The sequence below is a fragment of the Chelonoidis abingdonii genome, chromosome 1, assembly GCF_003597395.2.
Source record: "Chelonoidis abingdonii isolate Lonesome George chromosome 1, CheloAbing_2.0, whole genome shotgun sequence".
Classification (NCBI taxonomy): Eukaryota; Metazoa; Chordata; order Testudines; family Testudinidae; genus Chelonoidis; species Chelonoidis abingdonii.
Window position 1 is genome coordinate 366,928,705 of NC_133769.1, and position 23,010 is coordinate 366,951,714.

General features: G+C 48.6%; 1 protein-coding gene across 7 annotated transcripts in view; it reads right to left on the reverse strand.

Annotated features, from left to right (window-relative positions):
• The window catches only part of ARAP1 (ArfGAP with RhoGAP domain, ankyrin repeat and PH domain 1), a 187,946-nt gene that overhangs the window by 140,827 nt on the left and 24,109 nt on the right, over nt 1-23,010 (reverse strand). For 2 of the 7 annotated variants that reach the window (XM_075061845.1, XM_075061839.1), the window contains exon 1: nt 10,393-10,600. The exons of 4 other annotated variants lie outside the window; for them this stretch is intronic. The gene's annotated coding sequence lies outside the window, so the exon portion shown is untranslated. Of the gene's footprint in view, nt 1-10,392; nt 10,601-23,010 lie in introns of those variants that run through there. One more of the 7 variants, XM_075061843.1, reaches the window with a different exon arrangement.

The following is a 23,010-nucleotide window of genomic DNA, read 5'->3' on the forward strand; positions in this document are numbered from 1 at the left end:
ACAAAGAGGTAGCTCTGCTAACGGATACAGGGCTCATAGACTCATAGACTTTAAGGTCAGAAGGGACCATTATGATCATCTAGTCCGACCTCCTGCACAATGCAGGCCACAGAATCTCACCACCTACTCCTGTAACAAACCCCTAACCTATGTCTGAGTTATTGAAGTCCTCAAATCGTGGTTTGAAGACCTCAAGCTGCAGAGAATCCTCCAGCAAGTGACCCGTGCCCCATGCTGCAGAGGAAGGCGAAAAACCTCCAGGGTCTCTGCCAATCTTCCCTGGAGGAAAATTCCTTCCCGACCCCAAATATGGCGATCAGTTAAACCCTGAGCATGTGTGAGGGCAGAGGTGATACGCTGTAGGGAGAGTGGTCACATGATATGCCTCTCCAGATCTCTGCCAGCGTGGGAGTCGAGCTGAGCACAGTTAAAGGGGCTGTGCCTGGGAAAGACACCAGCACCTACCACTCTCGCTGAGCCCTGCTAGGGGGTGCCCAGAGCAGAGAAGAGAGACGGGGCTGGCAGCACAGCTCTGCCAGAGGGGGCGCGGGGAAGCCCTCTGAGTCCCATCTCTTCCTCGCCCGCAGTCACAGTTACCTGCTCGGCAGTAGGTGTCTGGAGCCTGCTCTGGCCTGTGCCCGCAGTGGGGAGCTGTTGGGAGAAGTAAATGGGGAAGGAGCTGTGAGGGGAATGCAGGGAAGGTGGAGCCGGCTTGCAGCAGGTGTGGAAGGCACCGGAGGAGTGGAAAAGGGACCAGAGGCGACGCATCAGGCGGTCACATCCCGCTCCCAAACCTTTATATTGTGCTCCCCACCATCCAAAGTTACGGGTTGTCTCTGTGTGAGGGGCAGCAGGGGAGAAGGCAGAAAGGGGCTTATTTGAAATTTTAACAATGAGCAGAGGAGGCTGAGGGGAAGCACCACCCAACAGCTCGACAGCGAAGGGGACTTGATAGGTAGGGTGGGCCTTGCTCCAAAAGAGATGGGGGGGGAGCCAGTGGGGAGCCAGGGGAGGGGTGCAAAGAGAGGGGTGATACAGTCAAAGCGGCAGGCTAGGAAGACAACCCATGCAGCAGCATTTGAAATGGATCCAAGCAGAGCACAGCTGTATTTGTCAAGGCCAGAGAGAAGGAAGTGGCAGTAACCACGAGAGGCTAGATAAACGTTCTAAGCTGGGAAATGCCATATCTCAGAAATGTTTACAGAAAGAAGCTGCAAGATTTAGACATTGCCAGGAGGTGAGGACCTAGAGAAAGGTGCAAGGCCCAGGTGGTGGTGTCCACAGCACTTCAGAAAGGAGGTAGCTGGAAGGGTTTTTTTGTGGAGGTTAAGGGTCAGGGGGAGGAGATTCAGAGATCTGTCTGAGCCACGTTTAGCTTGAGCTGATTGGCTACACAGCGAGGAGACATCAGAGAGACAGGCCAGGATTTTAGTTTGGACAGAAGGAGGCAGGCATGGACAAGAGAGGTGGATCTGTGAGCTGACAGCAGAGGAATGGGTTTTGAATTTGTGTTTGCGGATGAGATTGCCCAGAAATAAGGTGTAGAAGGAGAAGAGAAGTTATGTTTTCTGATCATATACAGAGAAGAAGGGCCATCAGCTAATGATGTCAGAGTGGTGGGAGACTCATTAGTGTCTGGAGCACAGCAGCCAGCTAATGAGGTGACTGAGGATGAATGGGATTCATTAGCCAGGAGCATGTTGCTGCTGTGCAAGACAAAAAGAATCCTGCTTTGTATTTTAGCCACTGCTGATGCCTCATGAAAAACAATCAATGTTGGAAAGGTTTAAACTGAACCAGTTAACCCATACTCCATTCTTTAATCTGCTGGGAGGTGGTCTGTTCTAACTGGTTCTCAGCACCTCTGAAATGCAGCCAGCTCTGGGGTGGCTGCCACATGGTGCATCACAACACTGCTAAACAGTGAGGGGAAAATTCCAGCCAAGGACACCAGGACAAAACCTCTGCTCTTAAGAGTAACAAGGCATCCTTAACGGCCCCACTTAGCAAATAGGCGTGAGGTTCTTAAGGCTGCCTCCTGCTCCAACACACAGATTAACCATCTCTGAAGGAAGATGATCTGAGCTGACCTTGCTAAGATTTTAACCTGCAGTTGCAGGGAGTTAAGATATTTCAAACCAAAGCTTGAGCGTCCAAACCACACCTCCGACATGCTGTAAGAAAGAGCATGTGTAAGAGAAGAAGGAAGGATGTGTAGGTAACTTTCTTATCCCTCCCTTTGCTCCGAGATAGGGGAACTAACAGGGGAGTTTCTCAGGGACTGAAATGCCACTATCAGGTTGAGCTGCCTGAGCTTGATGGTTAACAGAATATCCACCCCAACCCTCGGCGCCTCTGCAGAGAGAAACAGTTCCCTTACACAGCTCACTCCGGGATCTGACGAAGAGGTTAGAGTGGTGGAGGCTGATCTTCCTCTCGTACCAGCGTCACTGAGTCAGTGGAGGTCAATCAATGTAACACTCAGCAAGAAGAGAATTGAGCCACCGCATTCTCTCAGCTGCTGTGCCTGCTGGCGGGATGTGAGCAAGTTGTTACATGGGATTTGCCATCCTGGCTTAGATTATTGCCCCATCAAGGCTGTAATCCACCCAGGGTTCTGAGAGAGGCAAGAAAACTGACAGGTTTCAGAGTAGCAGCCATGTTAGTCTGTATCCGTAAAAAGATCAGGAGTACTTGTGGCACCTTAGAGACTAACAAATTTGTTTGAGCATAAGTTTTCATGGGCTACCTCCCACTTCATCAGATGCTGAAACCTGAAACCTCCTAACCTTCCTGCCTCCGGAGAGGACACGTTCTCACCCAACTCCCCCATAGGCCAATATCTCACTCCCCGAAGCATGAGAGTCGATCACACAGACTACTTTAGCTTGCACAGCTACACAAGCTTCGGTAGCGAAGGCAAGCAATCGGGACCAGAGACCACTCTCTGTTACACAGCGGAGTGGAGTGGCTCCGTGTTTAGACCAGCACCCTGGAGACTCCAGATTGTATCAAAGAAGAACCAGCCGAATGCAGGAAAGCACAAGATGATTTCAACATCACTCCCGTACTCAGCCTCCCGAAGGGCATAACACTCCCAGCTAGAGACCCTACCACTCCTTGGGAGATGGAAGAGGGCAGAGTACACAGCAGGGCTGCATCTAATTAAACCAAAAAGAGCAGAAGTCATGCTTTTCAGCAGGGACAGAGCAAAGTCACTGCCGAGTATGTCTGTATTTCTATCTTCACAGAGCCTGCAGTAGGGAGGGCTCTAAAGTCCCTCCTCACTTGGGTTAGAGAAGTCTGGGACAAGCCCTGGAGCAGCCTAAGAACTGGGAAAGACTTGGACAAACAGGAGAGACACCAAAGGGAAATGTTCTTATACCGAAGGTACAGGATCAATATGAACTGGCTAATGTTGCCACTGGCTACAGTCAGAGATGTCAGCAAAACACAGCCTGGTGTTCATCAGTCTAGCAGAGCCAGGAGTCCTTTCGCACACACAGGAAAACGGTAAGAGGGGGTGTCTGAGAGAAACACTGCGGTGGAGATACTTAAGACTACACGGAGCAGGGTTCAAATCGCTTAATTAAATAGGATGATTCCCAGAAATCAATCTTAAAGGGGGGACTGTTTCAAGCAGGACAGTCTTTGACTCCCCAGCTACTTTCCACTCTCCCGGAGCCTTCGTTGCAGCATTCTGACAGATTTGCAAGACGTCTCTCCTTGTTTTGTTTGGGTGCCACTAACATCAGGTTTCACAGTGATGGCCATGCTAGTCTGTATCAGCAAAAAGAACGAGGAGTCCTTATGGCACCTTAGAGACTAACAAATTTATTTGGGCATTAGCTTTCATGAGCTAAAACCCACTTCATCGGAGGCAGCCCACAAGGGGGAGGGATAGCTCAGTAGTTTGAGCATTGGCCTGCTAAACCAGGGTTGTGAGCTCAATCCTTGAGGGGCCACTTAGCTCCTCTGGGGCAAAATCAGTACTTGGCCCTGCTAGTGAAGGCAGGGGGCTGGACTCAATGACCTTTCAGGATCCCTTCCAGCTCTATGACATTGGTATATCTCCATATATTAAGTACTCCTCATCCTTTTTACTAACTTCAGGGTCCTAACAGGCACCAATTTGAAATGTCACAGCAGGCTACACAGTAAGGAAAAGCCCCAATGAAGAGTCATTGCTAGGCCTGGGTGGAGAATTCAAAATACAAACCATTGTCGTTTGGCTTGTTCGTCATAATAGTTTTATTTTTCCAAGGCCAAAGGAGGACTAGATTTCCCCCGAGGGATTCCATTTAGGACGGATTGAAATTTTTCCAGCACATTCCCACTCCCTGTTTATTCTAGGAGCTCAACTCTCTTACACCATTGACTCCCAACTGTTGGTGGGTCATGTCTACACTACAGTGGCACAGTTATGGCACTGAGCACACCACAGTGGATATGCACGGCTTTCTCCAGTTTTTCCATCACTGCCAATACTCCAGCTCTCCGAGCGATAGTAGCTAGGTCGATGGAAGAACTCTTCTGTGGAGATACCCATGTCTACACCGGGGGTTAGATCACCATAGCTACATCACAGAGATGTACTGTAACTCTGTCGATCAAACTTTTATGGGTTCATCAGGGTTTCCTATTAGGCCAGGAAAGCTTTGCCACAACTGCTGGCCTAAGGGGAAGCCACCCTTCATCACACAATGGCACTAAACAACCAGGAACCATTTCGCCTTGTAATTAATGCAGCTAGACTAGAAAAGTCTGGAAGACGAAAGTGGGAAATCAGTGCACTTCACTATGGACCATCGTTGCACTCCTGGTATACATCTCGCGGCCTCTACTGGAAGGGGAGGTATTGAGGAGATTTGACCCACCAGCACGTTTTTCTCCATTAGGCCATCTGGAGATCACAGCAGCAGGGTCAGGGAAAGGGAATCAGCTCCATCTGCTTGTGGGAAAGGAATGGAGGGCCATGCAGGGGTTAGCATTGCCGTGAGAAGACCAAGCACAGTAAATGCAGGGTGTGGATTACTTTTCTGGTGGAAAAATTAAGTCCCATGCCAAGCTCAATAACCAACTTGCAAGGCAAGCGTATAAACACAACACTGATGGACAGCTCCACTGGCATCTCAAACTCAGACCCCCTATCCTAAGGCAATTGTCTGCTTGTGCAACAAATCACATGTATACAGACAAATATATCCATCACTGGGGTTTGAACCTAGGAGTTTGGACACCAAAGCCCCTAATAATCAAACTAAGAGAGTGACTCCATCAGCTGTGAGAAGTCGCAGGTTCTTATCCTCCATGTGGCCAGCTATTAGAGAAGTATGTGAACTCGTGCACTAAATCACCCAACAGATTTTGATTTGCAGTTAAAAGGCTTTTCAGATAAATACACCCATTTTTTTTCCAACTTGACAGGCCAAAGGAGGAAGCAAGATGAATCTGCTGTCGGATGGCTGAGATTCATTCAGCAAAGGATCCAGTTTAATCCCAGTGAGGACTCAAAGCTACTCCTGTGAACTTTTAAAAGAGAAAGAGGCCTCAAACAGTGAGAAAAAGATCCATTGACTGCTGTGATATTATTTATACTGATTAGCAATGGATGGATTATTCTCCTGCTCCTGTCGTGCACCAGATCTATATCTCAGAGGGCTAGCTGTGTTAATCTGGATCTATACAGATCACTATCCAGCTTCTAGCGAGACCAGCAAACAACCCATTCAAGAGACACAGAGATTTCTGCAGTCCAGAAAAAGGAGACAATAAAGTTACCCAACGGCTGGTGCTTTCACAATCTTGCGGCCCAAAGTGAGACACCGGGATCTTGCACTCACTTTGCCCCGAAGGTTGCTGCCCGACTTAGCAAGCGGCAGGAGGGTGTTCTACCACCAGAGGGAGCAAGGAGGGACTGGCTTAGCAAGCTTATCAAGTTATCAAGGGATAAACTCCAGGGGCTGTTTGTGGAGGAGATGAAATCTTAACTCCATTGAAGTCTTACAAGTCCCAATCCAAGCCCCTTCCATCCTCAGAGCTTGATTGTCAGCTACTTTTCAAAGATTACTGGGGAGATTGACAGATTCAGAGTTTTTCAGGCCCAAAAGGCCCATTAGATCATCTCAACCAGCAGTTCTCAGCCTTTGTGGGCTCAGGACCCCTTTGTAAACATTTACGGCCTGTCGTGACCCAGTATACAGTCTGGGGGTGGAGGCTCTGGGGCAGAGCCCGAACTAGGCACTTTAGTGCCTAGGGCGTGCAAACATATTTACCAGTCCTGGATACGGCGCTGCCCTGAGGCGGTTTCAGTTGGATCCTGCGCCCTGCAGGGGTTTGGTCCTACCCAGCACTCACCCCACAGTGGCGACTCCTGCAGCTCCTGTGCCGAGAGGCTGGCTGGGCTTGGCTCTCCGCTCCAAGTGTTCCAACCTCCGGGGTTGCAGGGTGGCTCAGGTTTGGCCCCACCCCCCTGACTGGACCAAACCTGTGTGAGTGGAGCTGTGACCTGGCTCCTGGGATTGCAGGACCCCTCACCCAAATACGGCCTACCCAGACTCCCATCATCATGTCGGCTGGGCCAAACCTCAGTGGTGCTGGGACCCCAGAGGTCACAGTGCCTGGAGCAGGGAGGTGATCCCAGCCAGTCCTGTGAGACAGGAGCTGCAGGAGCTGCCACTTGACCCTTTAAAACATTTTGGTGACCCAGTTTTGGGTCCCGACCCATAGGTGGAGAAACCCTAATCTAGTCTGACACAGACCAGAGAATTTCACCTTGTTACCTCTGCACTGAGGCCAATAATTTGTGTTTGACTAAAGCAAATTTGTGTTTGGTTAAAGCCTATCTTCCACAAAGGCAACTAGTCTTAATCAGAAGATCGCCAGCGATGGAGAATCTACCCTGCCCCTTGGCATTTTGTTCCAGTGGTTAATCACCCTCCCTGTAAAAGATCTGTGCCATTGGTGGCACATTGGCTGTTGGAAATGAGCTACAGAGCCTATTGCATCTAGGTCACCGGCAGCGATGGAACGTTGTTATCTTGCTGCAGAGGCAGGAGTTGTGTTTGGCAACCTCAGTCCTCATGGCACAATAGAAATCATCATCGCTAACAGACGCACTTGATGGCTAAAAAGTACATATGGCCTGGAGAGTGCACACGCCTCTCACACCTACGCCTGAGGGGCTCCAGGTGAGAACGGAGGTGATCCGGGAGGGAGCATCTTGCCCTGCCTGGCATTGTTCAGTTTTTACACCAACGCACTGGTGTAGGGGACATGCCACTGACACACTCCCTTGATTATCATTATCTTGGCTATGCCAGTTTACATCAGCTAAGAATCTGGCCCAAGGCCCTGACGTAATTCCATAGCTTATTTTCGGTGTCAATGGGGGTGTGTCTGTCAATGCAGGTAGCAAGGCACTGGGCGAATGATGGCTGTGAGCCTTTCTCCCTGAATTTCCACCTCTACACACTGATGCCAGCTCCTGCAGTTCTGTCTCAAGGATCACGAAGTTGAGTGTTTTTCCAATAGTCCCAGCTCCAGGCGTCACATAATTCCAGGAAAAACTCAGATTGCTTCTTTTTAAAAAAAAAAAAGTTTCGTCCTCATGGCTGGTAGAGTAAAGCCTGAACATGCCACCCCCGAAGGCTCTGAAAAGAACCCACATTTCATTCTTTGGTTCAAATCCCAGGATTTTTAAGTCAAATTTCATGATTTTCAGGGCCTGACTCCTGATTTTTTTCAATATAAAATTTAATTTTAGCACCAGAAATACCCTGAACAGTAATAACTGACTATGCCCATTCTCTGGGGGTGCTGCACAGAACCCTGCAGAGGCCATGGGCAGTGGGATAGCAGCCCCTCTCATGTCTCACTCCATCTGCCTCCTCCTTGGCTCCTTCCAGAACCTTCCTCTCAGTTGACCACTGCACCAAATCTTCCTCAGGAGGCTGTCTCGGACAGCTCTGCTGTGTCTTTTTAAGAGTCTCTCATTCCAATCAGGCTATTCCTCCTCTGGCTCCAAGCCTCTGGTCTCAGTTATGGGGAGTTCTGTCTCTCTCTATGGGTGACATGCTCTCCTTTGTCTGGAAATGACAGCGGGTGTTGAGCAGGCAAAGACCCAGCAGTGGCAAATGTACCAAGGAAAAGGGGATATGGTATTCGCAAGATAAAGGGAGAGTGATCTAGTGCTCAGCCCGCAGAACTGGGAGTCAAGACTCCTGAGTTCTATTCCCAGCTCTGATGATGAACAGGCTGCTCTGTGCCTCAGTTTCCCCATCTGTAAAATAGGGATAGTCTAACAGACCTGCCTCACAGGAGTGAGGATCAGTGTTTATAAAATGCTCTGAGATCTTCCGACTACAGGGTCTGTATAAATATACAGATTTATTGCTGACCAAAATAACTAACTGCACCGATAACAGAGTACCAGACAGCTCCAATACAATATCCCAGCCCCAGGACAGTCAGAGTTGAGGGGGTAGTGGTTAGATAGTGCCTCCTCTAGGGAAAACACCCCACGTGTCCCTGTAGCCAGATAGGATAGTATGGCAATATACTAGCTCCACTAGCAGGGACAAGTCAGCGATAGTACAGAGGCTTCCAGTCCAGCATGAGCCCATGTTTGGATGGTGACATAGAATCATAGGGTTGGAAGGGACCTCAGGAGGTATCTAGTCCAACCCCCTGCTCAAAGCAGGACCAATCCCCAGACAGATTTTTGCCCCAGATCCCTAAATGGCCCCCCTCAAGGACTGAACTCATGACCCTGGGTTTAGCGGGCCAATGCTCAAACCCCTGAACTCCCCCTCCACCATGTATGCAATGACAGGAGAGGGATAGCTCAGGGGTTTGAGCATTGGCCTGCTAAACCCAGGGTTGTGAGTTCAATCCTTGAGGGGGCCATTTAAGGGATCTGGGGCAAAAATCTGTCTGGGGATTGGTCCTGCTTTGAGCAGGGGGTTGGACTGGATGACCTCCTGAGGTCCCTTTTAGCCCTGATATTCTATGACTTACCATATGCCAACTGTTACCATATGATGGCATCTGAGATAATAGTTATTCCTCCTCTGCTTAGAGTACGTGTTTAGAGAGGAGATGGATAAAAGGGGACATGAAAGATGGACACAGAAATGACAACTGCTGCAGACTGCCAGTTAAATGCTCTTGCTCACCTTTCTTCACAACTCGAGAGCAAAGCTACATCCGGTAAAGTTAAAACTGACCAAAGGAAATACTCTTTTAAACACGATGTATAACTAACCTGTGGAACTCCTAGCAACAAGATATTCTGAGGCCAAGGAGTTAGCAGGATTCAAAACAAGGATTAGACATTTACATGAACAAGCACCACAGTTTTGCCTGCTCAGATAACATTTTATAAGGATTATAAAACCTCATGCTCTGAGGTGTAAGGCAACTGCTCACTGACAGGTGTTGGGAGGGAACTGGCCACCATACTGGACCAGTGTCATTAGTGTAATCCAGTGTAAGAACGCCAAGGCTCTGAGGAATTACCTTTTTTCTCTTGGACACCAAAGATTTACCCTGTTGGTAAATCTTTACAGTTCAATGGCAGTTTTTAACTCTTGGTATTGCTTATAAGAACAGGCTTTTGAGAAAAACACACAGATCTGAATCATGTTTAAAAATTCCCTCCTAGTCATTCAAGCCATGATACACTTTCTCACTAGGTACTGCTGCTTCCCCAGCCCTTGAGACATCAGACACACCCATCACCAACCAAAGGGCTCATCCTTGCTCTACTGTCATGTCTTGTGTCCTTTACTCTGCAGTGAGTCACAGACGGCCCTGCCCCTCCTGCAGCCACGGCACCCACCACAGGCTGTTTTCCCCACAGGGTCTCTGGATGGCGTGAGACTTCCTCAATCAGACAGTGGTAGCATGTTGCACCATAGCAGCAATATGCATTGACATCAGATCTTGGCAGCGGTCAGGGTGGAGTGACAAAGCCAGCTGTGATATCAGGGGGGAAATGTTTCTCTTTTCCCCTTTTCGTGCTTTAGCCTCCCTATGCAAAGCAGAAGCCTCTTGAGTCGAGCTGTGTCGGCCAGAAAACACCTTTGCAAGCCAGCTGCTCTGCAACCAGTAGGATTGCTGCAAGCCCAGGGCAGCTTTTCCAGGCTCCTTTCGCCAACAGATCCCAGGAGCTAGCTGGCACTGGAGGTGCATCCTGGGAGACTGCAGCAGGCCTGAGCACCACCCTGATGGCCCTCACCTAGTACCTCTCCCGGGGGACCCACTTGCCAGAGCTCAAAGGCAGGCAGTTTCCTGGGGAAAGGGCTGCATTTCTGAAAGTGCAAAGCTAAGGAACAAACAGCAGTTGGAGTTTCCACCAGAGGCAGTGCCGAGTACGGGGGGAAAACGAACCTCCCAGCACAGGCGTTCACCTCCGTCTGCCCCAGCCGAGTTCAGACCCGTGTCCCCTCTCCTTTGCAAGTGTGTTCCTCTGCCAACGTGGGCAGCCGATGAGCTCTCTACCCAGGAGAGGGCAACCCCCCTCCCACACTCCTCTGTGGGTTTCCTGCCTTGTTCCTCTCCCCTACCGACTCTGAAGCTTGGCTCAGATCCCCGCTGCGGTTCACAGCAAAGTGAAAGTTCTCGGAGGCTCTGAGCTCGGTGTGGGCATGCATCTGTCTCTCCTCCGCACAGGCTGGAATTTGCAGATACCCACCCACAGAACCACAGCACACAGGGCAAGGGAAGGGGAGGCACCACCAGACCCTGCCTCTATGGGTGAAAGGTGATCCATTGATTTTGGAGGCAGAATCTCTGATCCTGTGACCCCTGGAAGGAACACTGCATCGGGGGAGCCTCACAGTTTCCAGTCCCTTATGGCAGCAGCTCTCAACCTTTCCAGACAACTGTAACCCCTTTCAGGAGTCTGATTTGTCTTGCATACCCCTCAGGTTTCACCTCACTTAAAATCTACTTGCTTACAAAATCAGACCTCAAAATACAGAAGTGTCACATCTCACTATTCCTGAACAATTGCTGACGTTCTCATTTTTACCATATAATCATAAAATAAATCAATTGGAATGTAAATATTGTACTTCCATTTCCGTGTACAGTCCACAGAGCCACATCAACAAATCATTGTCTGTAGAAAATTTGCATTTGTACTGACTTAGCTAGTGCTTTTTATGTAGCCTGTTGTAAAACTAGGCAAATATCTAGATGAGATGATGTACCCCCAGGAAAACCCCTGCATACCCCCAGGGGTACCCATACTCCTGGTTGAGAACCACTGCCTTAGAGGGAGGAGTACCTGTGGCACCCTAGGGTACATCCAGAATACCCACCCTATCGGCGGGTAGCGATCGATTTATCAGGGATCGGTATATCGCGTTACATCTGGACGAGATATATTGATCCCCAAATGTGCTCCCCTTCGACTCCAGAACTCCACCGGAGCGAGCGGCGATAGCGGAGTCGACGGTGGAGCCACGAATGTTGATCCCGTGCCATGAGGACAGGAGGTAAATCGATCTAAGACACTTCGACTTCAGCTACGCTATTCTCGTAGCTTAAGTTGCGTATCTTACATTGACACACCCCCCAGCGTAGACGAGGCCTTAGAAAATAACACATTTATTTGGGCATAAGCTTTTGTGCGCTAAAACGCACAGAAGCTTATGCCCAAATAAATGTGTTATTCTCTAACGTGCCACAAGGACTCCTCGTTCTTTTTGCTGATACAGATTAACATGGCTACCCCTGAAACCTGCCTTAGAGGAGTAATTCCAGGGTTGGGACATTCTGGCCCTCAGGATAAAAGAGCAAAGAGCAAGGCTGAGCCATCACAATTTCAGGCACTAGCCATCAGCTAAACAAGTCCGTATTTCCCTTACCTGGATCTGTTACAGCCAGTGAACCCATCCCCACAGCCAGGGTCCACGGACAGCAGCACTTTGTGCAATATCTGACAAGCAAAATACGTTAAAATCGCCACCTACTGCCTCAGGGGCCGGTGGGGAAGCAAATTACAGAGAGCAAAGCCATTACATGGACTGACGCTATGCAGTCAGTGTCCTGATTCACAGAGGCAAAATCCTCCTGCCAGTCTGCAGCAATTTGGGAATGTGTCTCTCCAATTCATAATCTCACACAGCATTCATAAACTCTGCATGCAGGCCAGGCTGCAAGCCCCATTCTGAATGTGCAGCCATTCACTCTTGTTCTCTGCGGCCTCTTTGCCTCCACACTGGGTTGAGATTCCAGAGACTGGCCGTTGAAGTTACATGCTCTTCCATTGAAATGTAATCACTCCAACTCAGTGGTTCCCAAACTGGGGTTCGTGAACCCTTGGGGGTTCGCAAAATGTATCAGGGGATTCTCAGAAAAAAATTCTGTAATGGCGGATGGGGCCGTCCCTAGGGACCCTGGGTGCCGGGGTCTGGCAGCCTGAGCCTCGTGACCATGACTTCCTGGCAGAACAAGTTTAAGCTTTGTTGTAGTCATGCGTTGTTTTCCTGGACTGCTCAAGCCCCCAAATGCTTGTGGGAGGAACTCTTTATTTCAGTTGGCTTCTTAAATGCCTTTGTGCTGTTTCACGTCTGGTACTCCTTGATGAAACATGTAGGAGGCTTAATCAAAGTGATATGAGCTACAAAAATGAAATCTTGGAAGAGTGTTGCCGTTTTCATAATAAAATTAATAATGTAATGATAAATAATAATTTCATAATAAATAGTGTGTAATAAGCATGTCATAAAAAAACCAAATTATTTCCAAGATCACTGCTTCTATACTTTACGCTCAGGTAAAGGAGACAATCCCTGGAAATATCCATTTTTAGGAGGGAGTTTGTGAGATTTGATATTTTCGTGAAAGGGGTTGGCGGGTTGTTAAAGTTTGGGAACCACTGCTCTAGCCAATAGACCAGGTTCTACCCAGGGGAACAGGCTGCTCAGGGGAGAAGTGGCAGGAGTTTGTGCACATGTGGGGAAGATGGTAACGGTGTCACCTGACATGGGGCTGAAAGATTTTTAACACTCGGAAAAGAGGACGGCAGATTGAAGATCTGCACCACATGAGTGCACCTGGGGGCCCCAGAGTTGGGGCAGTGGCTGGACTCTGTTCAGGCCAGGGGCTTACAATACCTGGGGGATCCAGTGAAACAGGCTTGGATTCCCCTGACAGCAGGCCTAGTGAATAGCCACAAGGGGGACTTGCTAGGATCTGTGACACAGCCATGTCCACCTGCAGTAACTGTTACTATCATTTTCAGATTGAATTAGCACCCAATGTGTGCTAGGCATGTCCCTGAGGGAGACACAAATCCTGTCCTGGAGAGCTCCCCACTGAAGGGAGGGGCGAAGGCATGTTACATACGAGCAGCGTGGCCCAGCGGAGGACAGGCTCACAGTTATTAGTGAACTAGTGGTTAATGGATGGCTTTTTAAATATTAAACATATGACTTATTTTACCCATACACAGCCCCTACAGGTTGGGGTAGACACAACACGCAAATACATCCCTGACAGCTCCCCTCCCCGACACGCAAATATATTCCCGACAGCACCCCTCCCCGACATGCAAATACATCCCCGACAGCTCCCCTCCCTGACACGCAAATACATCCTCGACAACAGCCCTCCCCAACATGCAAATACATCCTCGACAGCAGCCCTCCCCGACACGCAAATACATCCCCAACAGCTCCCGTCCCCGACACACAAATACATCCCTGTCAGCCCCAATACCTGACACACAAATACATCCCTGACAGCTCCCAATCCCCTAACACACAAATACATCCCCGACAGATCCCCTCCCTGACACACAAATACATCCCCAACAGCCCTCGTCCCCGACACACAGCATCCCTCTCTCTGGCTTTGACAAACACACGCTTGCCCTGCTCCTAGCCAGTCAGAAGGCTGCTGCAAAGTTCATTTTCCTAGCCCGTCACTTTGCATCCCTCCACAGGCTGCCCCGTCTCTATCATATCAAACGTAAGTCGCTTGTCTTCTCTGTCAAGGCCCGTTTACAGCCTATTCCCACCCTGCTTCTCTCATTCAACATGGAAAGGTCCACTCCAGATGTCAGCCTCCACTGCCCACAGGTTACATTTTCAAATACACACCTTGCCGCTCTCGCTCATGCTGTCCCCTCATGCGTGGCAGGGACTCCCCTAACTCATTACATTCCTTCAGATCTCTCCTTACAACTCTCCTTTTCCCAGACATTGACAGAAAACGTGACAAGAGTTAGGTTGCTGGTCTGCAGAGACCACAGCCGACCGTGGTGACCAATATTGGCTATTGTTCCCTTGTATCCTCCATATCTCTGTATCCATCTGTGTATTATACCCTGATTGTAAGCGCTATAGGACTGCCTTTTTATTCTGGGATTGCACAGCACCTACTGCCATGGGGTCTTGGTCAAGGCAGAGGCTCCTAGGCGTTACAGTAATACAAACAGATAATAATAATTGCAATAAGGCAGTGAGATGGACAGAACTGGAACTTGGCCTGGACACAGGGGGTTAGCGCGCCACGTGCTTGCGAAAGTAGATCTTTCATGGCCACAGGTGCTCCGGGCTTTTATTTCAAAGGGTCTGAGTCTGCATGCTTCAGACCCTTAGCCCAGGGGTAATCTATAGGTGGCCCGTGGTCCAGAGCCTTTTCAGCAGCCCACAGGGCTCATGGGGGCACAGGGCTTCAGCCCTGCAGGTGGGTGCTTCAGTCCCAAAGTGGTTCCTGCTTCCGCCCCACTGGAGATGCGCTGGGACTCCAAGCCTCAGCCCCACCAGGACTCAGGGCTTCAGCCCAGCCTGAGGGACAGTGATTCAGGGCAGCCCCACTGGAAGCGCACTGGACTCCTGGCTTCATCCTGCCTGAGGCCCGCTGGGACACCAGGTCTGAGCCGCGCTGTGACTGAGGAGGCTCTCAGGAACTAGCGCTTCAGCGTGGCAGGAGACCCGGGAGGGTTCCCAAACATTTATCGAGCTCCAGTCTGGTGCACCTCAATGTAATCCGTGACAGTAGGAGCCCAGCTGCCTGGGGCTGACAGCCAAGTAGCCCCTGGAATACTACCCATCACCCCAATCAAAATCTAAGATGGCACCCCCAGGTCACAGACCCTGCAGTTAAAATGTCCACAATCCCACCCCGACAGCCGAGGCTGCATATTTCCTGTCTGTCTTGGAGAAACCTCTTCTGACTGGCTGTTTTGTCCCTTGCTGCCAATCAGGGCGGCTGCAGGAAGCCGGCAGTGCTCTCTGCCCAGAGCCATCCCTTGGGTAGGGCAAATCGGGGTGACCACCCCAGGCCCCATGCTTTGGGGGCCCCATGCTTTGCTAAAATCGGGACTGTCCTGATATTTAGCCCTTTGTCCCGCGTCCCGGCCCATGTACGATTGGGATGCCATTTCTCCCGATATTCCTGTGAGGAGGTGGGTGAACAGGTAGGGTGAGAAGGTGAGCAGGGAGGCAAGCGGCAGGCAGGCGGCGAGGTGAGGAGGCAGGTGGGCGGGCGAGCAGCAGGCAGGAGCGGGTGAAGAGGCAGGTGGGCGGGAGAGCAGACAAGAGTGGGGGTGACAAGGCGAGCAGCAGGCAGGCGCACCGTGCGGACAGCGAGGAGACTAGTGGGGAAGCTGATTTGTCCCCGGCTCCGGACCTTCCTAGGTACGGCCCCGTCTCTGCCCCTCAGCAGGCCTCATTATCGCAGGAGAGAGGAAAGAGTTTAGTGGCTTGTGGCAGCCCTGCTCTTCCTTTCTCTCTATGCTTGGGAGAAGAAGAGGGCTCTTGTGCCTCTCCCTCTTCTCCTCTTCCTCCCTGCACCCCTTCAGCCTCGCCGGCAGCCACTGGCTGAGCAGAGGGTACATACTAAGAAAGCTGTGGGAAATTTGAGTTCACGTGGAAGAAAATACACATAATATTCCAGGGGAAAAGGCAGAGGAGCTACATGCATTTTTGCGGGATGCCACAAGCATGAGCATCCTGGCCTTCCTTGTTGATTAAACAGCCCACTTAAATGATTTCAACTTAAAGTTGCAGGGGCAAAATCGCACTGTAGTGGATCTCCACAGCAGTGTCACTGCATTTGAAAACAAACTGAGACTCTTCAAAAGTGATTTGGAAACTAGGGGGGATGCTGCATTTCCCAACGCTGCTAAGCTGTCAGGACACTGCAAATGTGAGTCAGATGGCATCATCTCTTCTTCAAAACTTCCAGCACAGGTTCCAAGAAGTTGCAAGTGTAAAGACATCTTCATGTTTGTAAGGAATCCAGTTGTGGTACAAGAATGGCACTTGGTGATCAAGCAAAAGCATCCTTTCCAGGTGTTGAATAAGCAAAACTACAGCTGGAGCTTACTGATTTACAAGCGAATGAAGTGCTTAAGGTGCAGCACATTGAATCATAGAATCATAGAAATGGAAAGGATCTCGAGAGGTTATCTAGTCCAGTCCCCTGCACTCCTGGCAGGACCAGGAGTAGGCAGCCTATGGAACACGTGCCAAAGGCGCCACATGAGCTGATTTTCAGTGACACTCACGCTGCCCGGGTCCTGGCCACCAGTCTGGAGGGCTCTGCATCTTAAACATTTAAAAAACTTATTTACTTTACATACAACAATAGTTTAGTTACATATTATAGACTATAGAAAGGGATCTTCTAAAAACGTTAAAATGTATGACTGGCACGCGAAACCTTACATTAGAGTGAATAAATTAAGATTCAGCACAGCACTTCTGAAAGGTTGCCGACCCCTGATCTAGACCATCCCTGACAGGTGTTTGTCTAACCTTAAAAATCCCCAGTGATGGAGATTCCACAACTTCCCTAGGCAATTTATTCCAGTGATTAACCACCCTGACAGTAAGGAAGATTTTCCTAATCATAGAATCATAGACTTTAAGGTCAGAAGGGACCATTATGATCATCTAGTCTGACCTCCTGCACAATGCAGGCCACAGAATCTCACCCACCCACTCCTGTAACAAACCTGTGTCTTAGCCATTGACGTCCTCAAATCATAGTTTAAAGCAGTGGTCCCCAACCTTTTTCGTCTGGCAGGCACCAGATGAAGGATCATGGCGGCAGTTGAGCATCTGCCAAAATGCTGCCAAAATTTGGCAGCATTTTGGCAGCAACGCCTCTGATGATGCTGCTTATTGGCAGCAAGCAGCGTCATCAAGAGGCATCGCTACCGAATTTTGGCGGGATTTCGGCAGATGCTCGACCGCCAGCCAGTATACGGGAGCATTTAGATGCCTGCACCACGTTGGGGACCCCTGGTTTAAAGACTTCAAGGTGCAGAGAACCTTCCAGCAAGTGACCCATGCCCCACGCTGCAGAGGAAGGCAAAAAAACCCCAGGGCTCCTGCCAATCTGCACTGAAGGAAAATTCCTTCCCAATTCCAAAGCAATCAGCTAAACCCTGAGCATGTGGGCAAGACTCACCAGCCAGACACCTGGAAACAATTCTCTGTAGTAATCCAGATCCCACCCCATCTCAAGTCATTGGGCATATTTACCACTAGTAGTCAAAGACGAATTAATTGCCAAAATTAGGCTATCCCATTATACCATCCCTTCCATAAACTTATCAAGCTTAGTCCAACCTAAACCTCCCTTGCTGCAATTTAAGCCCATTGCTTCTTGTCCTATCCTCAGTGGTTAAGTAGAACAATTTTTCTCTTATCCTTGTAACAACCTTTTATGTACTTGAAATCTGTTATAATATCCCATCTCAGTCTTCTCTTTTCCAGACTAAAAAAACCCAATTTCTTCAATCTTCCCTCACAGATCATGTTTTCTAGTTCTTTAATCATTTTTGTTGCTCTTCTCTAGACTTTCTCCAATTTGTCCACATCTTTCCTGAAATGTGGTGCCCAGAACTGGACACAACACTCCAGTTGAGGCCTAATCAGTGCGGAGCAGAGCGGAAGAATTACTTCTCATATCTTGCTTACAACACTCCTGCTAATACATCCCAGAATGACAACTGCTTTTTTTGCAACAGTTACACTATTGACTCATACTTAGCTTGTGGCCCACTATGATCCCCAGATCCCTTTCTGTGGTTCTCCTTTCTAGGCAGTCATTTCCCATGTTGTATGTGTGCAACTGATTGTTCCTTCCTACGTGGAGTACTTTGCATTTGTCCTTACTGAATTTCATCCTATTTACTTTCAGACCATTTCTCCAGTTTGTCCAGATCATTTTGAATTTTAATCCTATCGTCCAAAGCACTTGCAACCCCTCCCAGCTTAGTATCATCCGCAAACTTTATAAGTGTATTCTGGATGCCATTATCTAAATCATTGATGAAGATATTGAACAGAACCAGACTCAGAACTGATCTCTGCAGGACCTCGCTCATTATGCCCTTCCAGCATGACTGTAAACCACTGATAACTACTCTCTGGCAACAGTTTTCCAAACAGTTATGCACTCGCCTTATAGTAGTTCCATCTAGGTTACATTTTGTTACCTAGCAGCTCTGTGTTCTTGGGGAACCAGGGTGCAGTAACCAGCCTGTTTGACTCATGAAAGACATCCCCCTCACCCCACAAATCTGCATCAGAAGAAAGACTTACAAAAAGCAATGAAAAGGCAGTGGGAAACACACTTAAACCCCTGGGATAAGGAAGACAGGATTAAGGGAACTTCCCGAGCCTCATCTGCATCAAAGATGGGACTGGGAGGCCTCTCCATTAGCATCCAGAATGGAGACCAGAGATTGCAAGGCAAGACCCACACGGAACTCTGGGATCAGAAAAGCAGGGAAGCAGTGCATGATGGGGGATTTCTGCTCCAGCTGTTAATGAGCCCACTCCTGCACACACCCAGCTCAGCAGTTACCAGACCAGTTCTAGTAATAAATCCTTTATTGGTATCCAAAATAGGGAAGCTGCCTAATTGCATTGTGAACTCTCTCCAAAGAACAGCACCCAAAGCCAGGAATGATCGGCTCTCATGCTCTAGCCAGAACAAAACTTTGGTATCTCCCTTGTTTACACATAAACAAATCTAGTGTTCCCCCTTGAATGATTGTTGTTTCTCTACAAAAACTCCTACCCATGCTCAGGAAAGTGTTCTGATGCCTGGATCCAAAATCTGCATCAGTTCCACTGGGACTTCATCTTCTGACTGATCATGCTGGGGGCTCTGCCTGTCTCCAGCACTCCAGACCCTCAGCTACCACCACCACCGGGGACACCCAATTGATTTGAGCTTCACAGAGTGGTGAGAACCGAGCTCTCTCTCTAGGTACAGCCTTCTGACTCTGACTTGTGCGATCAGTTACAGTTTTCTAAAGCTGACTTTTATAATCAAATATAAGTTAGATTTAATATCATAACTGTTTTGTTTGCTTGGCTCCCCTGTGGTTATTACCTGGCAATAAATAACTTTCATGGTTAAGCTGGTTGCTTCTTTCTCTCTCACTCTCTCTCTCTCTCACTTCCCCTCCCTCCCCCTCTCCCACGGCCCCTCCATGGGTGTTTTTTGGTTTCCTCATTTGCTCTGCAGCAACACTCCTTGTACTGAGGCTAAAAGATCCCTGCAGCGCCCAAAAATCCTGTGGGGTTTGCTCAACAAGTGGGTCACTACCAGACAAGTGTAATGTCAAAGTGGGGATAGGGACGTGCTGAACCTGGGGCATATGAAGGTGGCAGGTTGGAGGTGCTGTTCAACCCAGCCTGCTGAGTCCAGGAACATATAAGGAGTCAGCTTAGGAGTGCTGATTAACCCGGTCCTCTCAGACGCGCTCTGTTAATATGTGTGTGTGTGTGCGCGCGCGCATTCGTCTAATTCTGGGGCTGGAAGAACCCAGCCGTGGGAACCGAGGTCCTGTGGGATAGCTCCCTTGGGAGGGACTTGCAGCAGGGGGAAGTAGAGCTCCCTATGAGAACACAAGTGACACAAGCTGTACAGTGATAGAAGTACAGACTCCCCCCCCCCCCCCCAGAGGAGTAACCCTAATAAATGAGCGTACCCCAAAGTAATGGGCAAAGCTGGTAACAATTTCCCTAGTCTGTTTATGAGAAGATCATGCAAGACAGCAATAAAGCTTTACTAAAGTCAAGATATACCACATCTACCACTTCCCCTCATCCACAAGGCCTGTTATCCTGTCAAAGAAAGCTGTCAGGTTGATTTGACACGATTTGTTCTTGACCAATCCATGCTGACTGTTACTTATCACCATCTTATGTTCTAGGTGTTTGCAAATTGAAACTACATCTGAAACTTTCTGGACAACCCTTAGGCTGGACTTCAGGAAGATGGCATTTAACATTTTGACTATGTCCGGCTTTTCATACATGTGTGAATCAGCATTCTCAACCATGAACAACATTAAATCACGTAATCACTCTGTTCTGATAATCATCATTGCAATTGCTTCTGTTTTGCCTTGACTGAACTCACTCCAAACTTCAAGGCCCTTGTCCAGTAGAGGTCATGTCACTTTCCTCACTGATAGCGAGCACAATGGTTATACATTATTCATGCATATTTTATTTTAAATGTATAGAATCACAGATTAGGGTTGGAAGAGAATGTATAGAATCATAGAAGATTAGTCCAATCACCTGCTCAACGCAGGACCAACCCCAACTAAATCATCCCAGCCAGGGTTTGTCAACTCAGGCCTTAAAAACCTCTAAGGAAGGAGATTCCACCACCTCCCTAGGTAACCCATTCCAGTGCTTCACCACCCTCCTAGTGAAAAAGTTTTTTCTAATATCCAACCTAAACCTCCCGCCACTGCAACTTGAGACCATTACTCCTTGTTCTGTGATCTGCCACCACTGAGAACAGCCAAGTTCCACCCTCTTTGGAACCCCCTTCAGGTAGTTGAAGTAGCAGTAATTTGTATTGATGTATAAAATTACATTTTCAGTAGTGATACTATGGTTTAAACAGGTATTTCACAGTAATTATTCATGATTCTTTTGCTTAATCCATGTGTCAGTGGGTGTGTATTCGTTATTGGAAAGATCTGAATCATAACAGATAAAGAGTTTGTGTGTACTAAGTGCTATTTTCTGTCAAACGCCGATACTTATGTTAAATAAACCACAAAAGGCTGAAAAATTTTGAATATGTTTATCTATCTATATGCAAATATGCCTACATTACAATAATTAAATGAGACAAAACTCATTGAAAACTTGAAACAATTGTCTGAAGGTGTTTTTAATGCTAATATTTGCATCTGTTTGACATTTTATCTAAGTACTTTCCCAAAGTCTCAGATAAATTACATCTTTCTTGGAGGTTATTTTTCGGTTGTGCAGTGGCTTGGTTTTATTTTTCATTTAATACGCTAACAATATAAGCAATAGGCTCTTGGTACATTACACAGCATTGTATGTGTTTGTTGAACAGGGGCACTTGTGGTGTGAGAAGTGTTTCTCTGGAGTCTGGACCTTGACTCTATCTTAACCAAGAAATCTGGACCTTGACAAAAAACAATTGACTAACCCTGCCTTAGCCGATTCCATCTGGGGCAGGGGGCTAGCCATCTCTCCATCCCCCTCCAGAGCTGACTTTCAGAAAGTATCCAAACAGTCAAGATACAGTGGCTACATTTTGGTGGGGGGACGGCGGAAGGGCGAGGGGGTAAATCTATCATTGATACCCCAGAAGGCCCCTCAAAGCTTATCCATTTCCTTGAGGTGCCTGGCAACCCGCCACGCAGCACAGAGCCAGCAGTTCACTCAGCAGGTGGCATGGGGGAAGTTTACGCCGCGGGTAGGCAGAGGCCTTCAGTCTCCAGAGCTCTGGGTCCTTCCACCAGCACCTCAGTGCTTGTTAACTCGCTGGCCCAAAATAGTTTTTGTAAGCAACAAGAGCCAAGGTTACTGGGGAAAAAACATCCTTCCCCACGGCAAAGGGCACTGCCACCCCATCCGGGCCACTCCCAACAGTGCGTGATTTATCCCTTGTGACAGCCACATCCTCCAGCCCAGCTGGAGCCGGGTTATTGCTTCACATCAGCCTGAAGTTCACTATTCCCAGCACTGTGACCCTGGTACACTTCGCAGTACCAGCCTTCCAGAGGGAGGACTTTCCTGTTGCTATAAATAGGTAGATCACAAAGCCTGCCAATCACTGTCACATTTCACTGACTTATGCCGCCGTTAACCCTCTGAGGACCCTGCCACTCACTTGCAGCATTTGCTGAAATACCAGTAATGCTGCCGTTTCTCTTGTGTAATGGGTGCAAAGCGGTTTACACACAGAGGGCCAATTCAACCCCTGGTGTAACTCCACTGATGTCACCAGAGTTACACCAGGGATGAGTTTGATCTCTGAATTTAACTCTCCCACCTCATGAGGCACCTTAGTATTATCCCCATTTTACAGATAGGGAAACTGAGGTTTATAGATGAAAATCCACTCCTTGAACTGCACCCAGAATAACAGAAGCCAATTCATAAATGAATCCGGATGAACATGGCCCTATTGTTTTGCAGAGCCATGTTCAGCTGTTTAAAAGTTCTGCTGAGCTCACGGAGTCCTCAACACTCCCCTCTCTGAAGGCCAATGCCCTGCAGGCCCAGTTCAGAGAACATCACTATTGTACTGATACTCCTAAGTCGTCTTCACTCGTAGGCCCAATAGGCCACAAAGGCAAGGAGAGCTGCTGAAGGTCGACTTCCGAGGGAGAGGGTACCACCTCCAAGCTGGGCAAAAATGGCAGGGGAATAAAGATCACCCCTACACCTGAGAATCCAGGAGCAGCTGATGATCCAAAAGGCCCTCTAGCCTGCAAACCTCATCATAAAACAGATGGCACAGTTTCCATGCGCAACTTTATAAGACCCGGCTGGCCCAGTTACTTCGCTGGGGACCAACTTTCAGTTTGTGACTTCTCAGCAATGAGACAACACCTAACCATAGCAAAGAGACAACCCTGCTGAGAAAAGTCATCTTTTACCAAGGAAGAGCCGACACCCCAGGGATTTGATCATCTAAGTGCGTCAACTAGGCACAGCCAGAAGAATAGCCTAAGAACAACTA